Raw genomic sequence first — 9,844 nt, forward strand, 5'->3', positions numbered from 1 at the left:
TGTCGGCTGTGTAACCCCTAACTTCATATTGCTGAACTAATTAGTTTTTTGATTTTGTATTACAGCAAGATGAGCTGATAAAGCAGTAAAATGATCTACCTTTAACATACCTGCAACCTTCTTAGAAACACTCCTTGAGTCAGCATACCACTTAGGATTCCCTTATGAAATCCGATTTAGCAGTGTATATAATTCATCATAAGTCTTCTCAAGATCTTTCCCACCTGCTACTTAATCTAAGAGAATCTTGGTGTTGGGATCAAGACCCTCTATGAAAGTATGAACCAGTACATCATTATACTAATGGTGGTGATGCCAATTTTTAAGCATACCCGTAAATCTATCCCAAGCTTGGTAAAGATTTTCTCCTTCTTTCTGCCTAAAAATTAATATCTTGCTTGTCAAGCGTGTTGTCTACCCTGATGTAAAGAATCTCTTAAGGAATTTTTGAGACAGACCATCCCAGAAAGTGATAGAGTTTGGTGGTTTAGCATATAACCACCTATTTGCTTCCCTAATTAAGAAAAAGGGAAAGAGTGTTAGTCTTACATAATCAATAGATATCCAAATAAGAATATAGGTATCATTAATTTCCAAGAAAGTCTGTATGTGCTGCTGAGAATCTTCATATTAGAACCCTACAAATTATCCACTCAAACACAATAGTTGTAACATATTCTTCTTCAATTCAAATCGGCCACCTGCCCTTGTCTTGCGGATGCAATTAGTAGCATGGCTTATAAGTGGGATTGCCACTTCATAAACAAGCCTAGCTTCTTCTCGAATAGGAGCAGCTGGAATTTTCGAAGCTAGACCATGTTTCTCATTTGGGTCAATTAGATCAATGGGATTAGGATCTCTGTGCTACTCCATTTGAATTTGCTGAATTGGATAGTGAGCTCTTCGCCTCTTATGAAATGCCTATTCTGGTTTCGAATAAGTCTCTACCAACTCTTTATTTCTTAACAGTCCGACACCTCACTAGTCCTGCAAAAGTTAGCCACTAAGATCAAGTTGTTAACACTTAAACTAATCATCAAAAGTTTTTTTTTTGGAAAATTACTAATTATACTAGTCCCCGGCAATGACGACAAAAACTTATTGTGGTCTAATGCATACGTAAGTGCATACGATCGTACAGGTAATATTGTTACTAAGATAGTCAGATATCGTACCCACGAGGACTATGTCACTAAAATTCAATTAAATTTAGTTTTCGACAAGAATGTATAAAGTGTTTCAAAGTATCAAGATGATGGTGAAGTTTCAAGTAAAAATATAGAAATAATAAAATACGACAATAGCAACGTAAGCAGGGTTGTAAACAATAATAGTAAGAATTACAGAGTTGAGAAACTTTTATTAATTTTACAAACCTCTATTCTTATTGTTGTTTAGTTGATTATTAGGTTATTAATTCACAGGGTTTATGGTGTGATCATGGTATTTAGACCTCTAATATTCTACCTAACTAGATATTACAACTACATCGTTGAGCGGGATGCAATAATCCAATAAGATGCATTAAGTTATCATCCTGCAAGTCAACCAATAAAGGCTTCTAGGTATATCCTTTATTTTATAAAAGAATAAGAACATTGATCCTTAGTTTCTTCGTTCTATCATATGATTCTCCTCCCGGGTTCACATACAAATACAAGTTTATTCTAATAGTGGTCAATCATCAAAATAGTAAGCGCAAGAGATTAAGAATAACCCATACAATAATTCAACAATAAACTATGATAAAGAATATCAAAGTGCAATCATGTTTTTGGCCTCAATCCCAAATCAAAGGTGTTTAGCCACTCTTGTTTCAACATAAAAAATGAATAATTAAACATACCAAAAAGTAATCTTGGAGTAATGAAGTTCAAAGAACCCTAGCAGAAGTCTTAAAAGTGTTTTTGCCTTTGCTGTACGTTTTTAAAGTAGTCTCAATTGTGTTTAAGTGTTCCTTTTATAATAGGACAATTTTTTCCTAGTGGGGAGCCACCTCCACGTCGCGAGGGCCAGTCCAAGGGATAAGAAATCATGCCACGTGGGTCATTCTGTGGAAGTGAAGATCGTGCCGCATGGGTCAATCCAAGGGAATGGGGGTCGCGCCGCGGGGCTATCGCAAGCCCCCACTGGAATTTATTTCTAGTCCAAAAATTCACTCCTCCTCAGCTTATTTCTTCAATTGCTTTCAACTTCAAATGCATGATTTTTGAGCTCAATCCACTTCTTCTCAAGTTCATACAATCAATCCCAAAGCATCAATCATCACGCATTTCCCATCATGTATCCAATTTTGTCCAATTCCATCAAAAATCCATCCTTCATCACTAATCATGTCCATTAGCTAAATCATCACTAATTATGTTTCAGTGCATTTTTCAACCCCCTTTTTACCTGATGTTAAACCTAATTTACACACCTCAGTTTGCAAACTTTATTGCTTCCTTGGACGTGATATTCTCCATGGTTTCAATTCTCTCATCCCTATATATCAAACAAAAATAATAAAACATCATAAGAAAAAGTGGGTTACCTCTCACTCAACACCTTAGTTTTGGTTATGGCATGACTCATCTTTTTGTATTTTTTCCTTTTTCTTTTAACAACTAAAAATGAAACTACCTATTACATTACATTTGTGGGTTGTCTCCTACATAGTGCTTTATTTTATGTCGTGGCATGACTTAGCTCAGTCTCACTCATCAGTAAAGGTGATGGAGACACTGTATTTGTCTCCATGATTAACCCAATAATGCTTCACACATTGTCCATTCACCAAGAACTTCTCAGTCTTTTCTATATTCCACAGTTCAATCACTCCATGAGGCGTCATTCGCACCACCTAAAAAGGCTCAGATCATTTAGATTGCAATTTACCTAGAAACAATTTTAACCTTGAATTGAATAGCAAAACAAGTTGTCCAGGTTCAGACACTCTGTCCTGAATATGCTTGTCATGCCATCTCTTGGTTTTCTCCTTGTAAAATTTTGCATTCTCATAGGCATGGAGACGAAACTCATCAAGTCAACAAGCTACAATAATCCCTTTTCTCCCGCTTCCTTCATATCAAGATTCAACTTTTTAATGGCCCAATAAGCTATATGTTCCAGCTCTATAGGAAAATGAAAGGCTTTATCATAGACTAAATGATATGGAGAGGTCCCTATGGGCATCTTATAAGCTATCCTATACGCCCATAATGCATTATGTAGCTTTTTGGCCTAATCCTTCCATTGCCCATTAACAGTCTTATACAATATCTGATTTATCTCCAGATTGGATACCTCAACTTGTACACTCATTTGTGGATGATACGCAGTGGTCACCTTGTGCCTAACACCATATTTAGCTAAAAGATTTTTAAACCAAGTGTTAATGAAATGCGTACCTCCATCACTAATTATAGCTCTGGGGTGCCAAACTGAGAGAATATGTGCTTCTTCATAAATTTCAATACTATTCTCGCATTATTAGTGGGATAAGCTACAGTTTTCACCCACTTGGATACATAATCAACTGCCTTGTTCAGGGGCTTATAAGATGCCCCAAACATCGAACACTTCAACTTCAAGAATATTGTTCAGGGGTATCTCATGATGCCTTGAAATTGTACTAAACCTCTGGCACTGATCACAATTTTTCACGAAAGCCACTACATCTCTAAACAATATTGGCCAAACGAAACCAAATTACAATACTTTTCTGGCTGTTCTTTCACCCCATGATGGCCATCATAAGGAGATGAATGACACTTTTGTAGCACTTGTGTGAATTCAGCTTCCAGAACACATCTGTGTATAATTCCACCAAGACCCTTCTTAAAAAGATATGGCTCATCCCATATATAAGCAAAAGAATCATAAAGTAGTTTATTTCTTTGTTGAGTGGTAGCTTTAGGAGGATAAATTAAACATGCTACCAAGTTCACAATATCGGCATACCACAGAAGCTCACATGCATCTAGAGCCAACAATTTTCATCCGAAAACACTTCCTGAATCTAGAGAAAGTTATCAGCAATATGGTCATGAGTCTCCAGCCATGACAAATGGTCTTCAACTTAGTTCTCTGCTCCTTTACAATCATGAACCTCTGGGTCAAACTCTTACAGCAATAAAATCCACCTAATTAATTAAGGCTTTGCATCCTTTTTGTTAAAGAGATACTTGATGGTCGTATGGTCTGTGTGAATAATAACTTTATTGCCCACCAAGTACGCTCTAAGTTTATTGAATTCATAAACCACCACTAACATCTTCTTTTCAGTGATTGTATAATTCATTTGGGCATTATTCAAGACTTCACTAGCAATATAAATATAACAAAATACCTTGTATTTTATCTACCCTAAAAATTCTCCCATAGCTACGTCATTGGTGTTAAACATCAATTCAAATGGTAACTCCTAGTTCGGTGAAATCAAGATAGGTGTTTTCGTCAATTTCTTCTTTAGCCTCTCAAAAGCTTCTTGACAATCAGCCCCAAAATAAAACTTGGCTTCCTTTTATAAGAGTTTACACATAGGGATTGCAATCTTTAAAAAATCTTGAATAAAATGCCTATAGAAACCTACATGCCAAAAGAAACTTTGCACTCCTTTCATTGTAACCGGATGTGGTAGTTTTTCAATTACTTCAATTTTAGCTGTATCTACTTCCAGTCCTCTACATGACACTTTATAGCTAAGGATTATTCCTTCGTTGACCAAAAAATGGCATTTTTCCTAATTCAGTACCAGATTTGTCTCTTCACAATGAGCTAGGACTCGATCTAGATTCTACAAGCATACATCAAAAGAATTACAATAGACAGAGAAGTCATCCATGAAAACCTTAACAAATTCTTAAACCATGTCATAGAAAATTTCCATCATGCATCTCTAAAACATTGTAGGTTCATTGCAGAGGCCAAAAGGCATGCGTCTAAAAGCATATGTACCATATAGGCAAGTAAAAATAGTATTTTCTTAGTCCTCAGTTGTAATGGTTATCTAATTGTAACCTGAGTAACCATCAAGAAAATAGTAGTACTCCTACCCTGCCAACCTATCCAATATTTGATCAATGAACGAAATACAATAGTGGTCCTTTTTTGTGGCTTCATTCAGCATCCGATAGTTAATACAAATTTTCCATCCAGTCACTATGTGAGTGGGAATCAACTCATTAGCTTTATTAGTAACCATAGTCATACCACCATTCTTTGGGACACATTGTATTAGGCTTACCAACTTGCTGTCCGAAATTGGATAAACAATCCCATTATCAAGCCACTTGATGACCTCTTTTCACACCACGTCCTTTATCACTGAATTCAATCTACATTGTTGCTGCACCCCTAGTTTGAAACCTTCTTCTATGTATATCTTGTGCATGTAGAAAGTTGGACTTAGCCCTATAATGTTAGACATCTACCAACTAATAACCTTCTTTCTTCTTCTTAAGACTCCATTGCTTCTTTTACTTATACATCAGATAATCCTGTAGACAAAATAACAGGCAAGGTATTATTTTCACAAAGGTAAACATATTTATAGTGAGAAGAAGGAACCTTAAGCTCCTATTTTGGAGATTCATCAATTAAAGCTTTGAGAGATGGGCCAATTGGCCTATTCAATGGCTCAAAAGACAGCTTTCTCTTTTCAACCATCACCAAAGTCATGAATTGGAACAATCTCAATGCCACCATATATCCATAAAGATCATGACCCATCAAAGCCCGCTCTAGTGTATCATTATAAAATCACAGATGTAGCTTAGATGCTAGGTCAATAATTGATATAGAAGACAATTCTATGTATGTAGCCGGTAATTTCATCACCTTATATATATCAAAAACGTCCACTTTATCATGAGCTATGATTGTCATCTTTCCTGTAGGTATATCAACTAGTGACTACCCTGTTGCTCAGAAGAGTCGTCCCAAAATAAATAGAACAACCGGATCAACTTTAAAGTCAAGAATCACAAACTCTACTGGAAAGATCAGTGATCTCACTTGCACGAAAACATCTTTAATAATTTTGTCTGACCTAGCAAAGGACCTATCAACCAACTGTAAAACTATGGTTGTGGGTTTGGGACTCCCGAAACCCATCTTTCGGTACTAAGATGTGGGCATAAGATTTATGCAAGCCCCAAAGTCCATAATCCACGAGCACTGATGGTCTGCCCAATAGTAATCTACAAAGTGAAAATACCTGGATCTTTCAGCTTCGTGGGTAGTTTATATTGTATCTTGGATGTGCACTCCTCAGTAAGTGCAACTGTAGCATACTCTGTCAATCGGTTCTTATTTACCACTATGTCCTTCTGGTATTTTGCATATTTTGGAAAACTCTATAGAATATCAACAAGAGGAAGGTTTACATGAACCTACTTTAGAAAATCCAAGAACTTCTTGTAACTGGCATTCTCTTGATGCTTCATTTGCCTCTGAGGAAAGGATAAAGGTAAAGTATTCTTATTTACTTGAATTTCACACTTGTAGCTTTTTCTTTGACCTTTTTCTTCTCATTGTCTTTAGAATCATCATCAGTGACTGCAGGACTAACCTGCTCAGGTGTCATCTTTATTAATGCAACCCACTCCTTATTGTACTATATCTACTTGCTTTGGATTTTCATCCGAACTCTATGTAAGCCTTCTTGAGGTCTTGTATTTTGTGCTCCCATAATTTGACTAAGTTGCAACTCCAAATTCCTAGTGATCAACTACTGACTCTTTAAATATGCTGTAAACTATACTTGATTCACCAAAAACTACTTCATCATCTTCTCCATATTACTTGTTTGAGTAGTAGTCTAGTTATTCTGAAACTGTTGTTGATTCTATTGCACTGATCCCTTATACTGATTATTATTTTGTGTCTAATTTCCACCCTATGAGAAATTGGGTTGATTTCTCCAGTTGGGATTATATGTTTTACCAAAGTTCTATTGTTTTGGATGATTCACATTTCCCATATAATTTACAGAATCTAGATTAACTGCACAAGTTTTTGCCGCGTGTTCACTACTTCCATATACTTCACACCAATAATTCACTTGTTGGACTGCATTAGTTATAGATACTTCCCATGGAACCCCCAACTTCATGTTGTTCAATTGAGTAAGCTTCTGATTTTGCATTACTGCAAGTCAGGCTGATAACACTGTGAACTCATCTACCTCTAACACGCCACGAACTTTATTAGGAGCACTCCTCGAATCAACATGCCATTCAGGATGCCCTTGTGAAATCTAATTCAGTAATGTGTATAATTCATCCTTAGTATTCTCAAGAGCTTGCCCACCTGCTGCTGAATCCAAGAGAATCTTGGTATTTGGATCTAACCTCTCAATGAAAGTTTGAATAAGAACATCATTAGACTAATGATGGTGAGGGAAATTTCTGAGCATACTTTTAAATCTCTCCCAAGCTTGGTAGAGATTCTCTCTTTTTTTCTGTCTAAAATTCAGAATCTCGCTTCTCAAATGTTCAGTCTTTCCATATGGAAATAATCGAATAAGGAAATTTTGAGCTAGATCTTCCCAACAAGTATTGGAGAGTGGCGGTTTAGCATACAACCACATCTTTGCTTCCTCAATTAAAGAAAAAAGAAAGAGTGTCAATCTGACAAAATTAGTATTTACCCCTGCATGAATGTAAGTATCGCTTATTTCGAGGAAGGTCTGTATGTGCTGCTATAGTACTTCATGTGAAAGGCCAAAAAATTTGCCAGCTGAATTTAACAACTGCACCATATTCTATTTTAATTCAAATCGACTACCTGTCTCGGGCTTGTGAATACTATTAGTCACATGGTTCTAAGTGGGATTGTTATCTCACGAATAGGTCTAGCAGCTGGTTGAGCAAGAACAACTGGGATAACCAAAGCTGGGACATGCCTGGTATTTAGATCAACAATATCATTTGGATCAACTCTTTCAACCATTTAATCCTGTTAAATAGGATATTGAGCTCTTCGCCTTTGTTGAAATATCAGTTCTGCTTTTGCAAAAGGCTCTACCAACTCTTTATCTCTAACCAGTCCTATAGTTAGCTAATCCTATAAAAATTCAGCCTCTAAGATCAAGTCGTTAACACTTAAACTTATCATCAAAAATTAAAAATTTAGCAAAGTACTAATTATACTAGTCCTCGATAATGACGCCAAAAACTTATTGCGGCTCAAACGCACACGCAAGTGCACGGATCATACAAATAATATAGCGACTTAGACAGTCAGATATCATTCGTATGAGGACTAAGCAACTAGAAATTTAACCAACTTTTAGCTTTAGACAAAGAGGTATTAAGTGTTGTAAAGTATTAAGATGTTTGTGGAATTGTGAATAAAAAAGAAATAACAATTCATGAAAATATCAGAGAAAACAACGATTCTAATTAGTAATGATGAGAATTCCAGGTTTGAGGCACATCTAACAATCATACAATTATATATTCTTATCATATTCTAGTTGGTTATCGGGTTGTTGATTTGCAAGGTTTATAGTACGAACTTGATCTCCCGACCTCAAATCTTTTATCTATTGAATATTGCAACTACAGCTCCCACAGATATGTAACAATTCATCTAGATTCATGAAGTTATCTTCTTACAATTGAACCAAGCAAGGCTTCTTGGCATATCCCTATCTAAGATGCTAATTCAAACCCCTTATCTTATAAATGGATAAAAACCTTTCTCCTTAATTTATTCATTTTATCCAACGATTCTCTTCCTGGATTCGCATAGAAATATAGATTTATTCAAATGGTGTCCGCTTATTAAAATAGTAAGCTCAAGAAATTAAGAACAACCTAGATGATAATCCAAAAATAAAATACGATAAAGAAAATCAAAGAGTAATCATGTTCATGGCCTCAACCCCATAACAAGGGTTTTTAGCCACTCACGTTCGAATTCAACATAAAAAATAAGTATTTAATCATACCAATAATTAATCTTGAAGTACAGAAGTTCAAAAGAAATTCTAACAACCCTAAGAGAGAGAATTTTGTGTTTTTCTACCATTGCTATGCTTTCCAAAGACTGTTTAATTATACAAAATTGTTTCTTTAATAGCTAGGACAAAATAATCCCAATTTTGTCATGCAGCAAGATGCGCTAGGTGTCTAATGCCATACTCCTTGCAAATCTGTGTCATAGCGGAAGGTTACTATTTTGTGACAACTGCGATTTGGCTCCTTACCATGATGCACTGCAATCGCAGTGAGCTACTGGTTTTTGACAAATCCAATTTCCTTCTCCACCACAATGTATTGAGCTATAAACTTTGAAAACTGGAAACTGAAACTTCACCGCAATGCGGTAAAATCATGCCCACATTCTAGAATTTGACAAATGAGAATTGGCTCCTCACCACAATGCGGTGATATCGCGGTACCATTCCAGATTTTGACAAACGTCATTTGGTCAGTCAGCGCGGTGTGGTGATTGTAAAAATGGGAAGTTTAGAATTTCAGCTTGCCTTTTTGAGCTATGTTCAATGCCTTTGTTTGCTCTCTTTACCATTACATATCATTAATGTGTCTAATCACATCTAATTCCATCACAATTTAGTCCTACAAACACTAATCATGTCCATTAGATAAAAAACACACTTAAATCTCAATTACACTCAAAATAGAATATTATATCTCTCAAAACAAGTCCAAGTGTGGGTGAATATTGGTAATTGAATATATAAATATACCCAAGATCATTTAGCATGTTTAAAATATTAACCTGGATTGTGTAGCTTAACCATCATAAAATCCACCCACGGGCAATATGGATTAAGCTCCCCCTACTGAAAAGGCCTCAATATGTGTTAGCTGCATAAACTAGAGGCATCAAG

General features: G+C 35.9%; 2 non-coding genes across 2 annotated transcripts; both read left to right on the plus strand.

The window, feature by feature from the left end:
* The first annotated feature begins 301 nt into the window (after positions 1–301).
* LOC124888293 lies at positions 302–408 on the plus strand. The gene has a single exon (XR_007046421.1). It is a non-coding gene; the product is annotated as a small nucleolar RNA R71 (small nucleolar RNA).
* Positions 409–7,370: 6,962 nt separating this feature from the next.
* LOC124888231 lies at positions 7,371–7,477 on the plus strand. The gene has a single exon (XR_007046363.1). It is a non-coding gene; the product is annotated as a small nucleolar RNA R71 (small nucleolar RNA).
* The last annotated feature ends 2,367 nt before the right edge of the window (positions 7,478–9,844 follow it).

This window comes from Capsicum annuum, chromosome 10, assembly GCF_002878395.1.
Source record: "Capsicum annuum cultivar UCD-10X-F1 chromosome 10, UCD10Xv1.1, whole genome shotgun sequence".
Taxonomy (NCBI): Eukaryota; Viridiplantae; Streptophyta; class Magnoliopsida; order Solanales; family Solanaceae; genus Capsicum; species Capsicum annuum.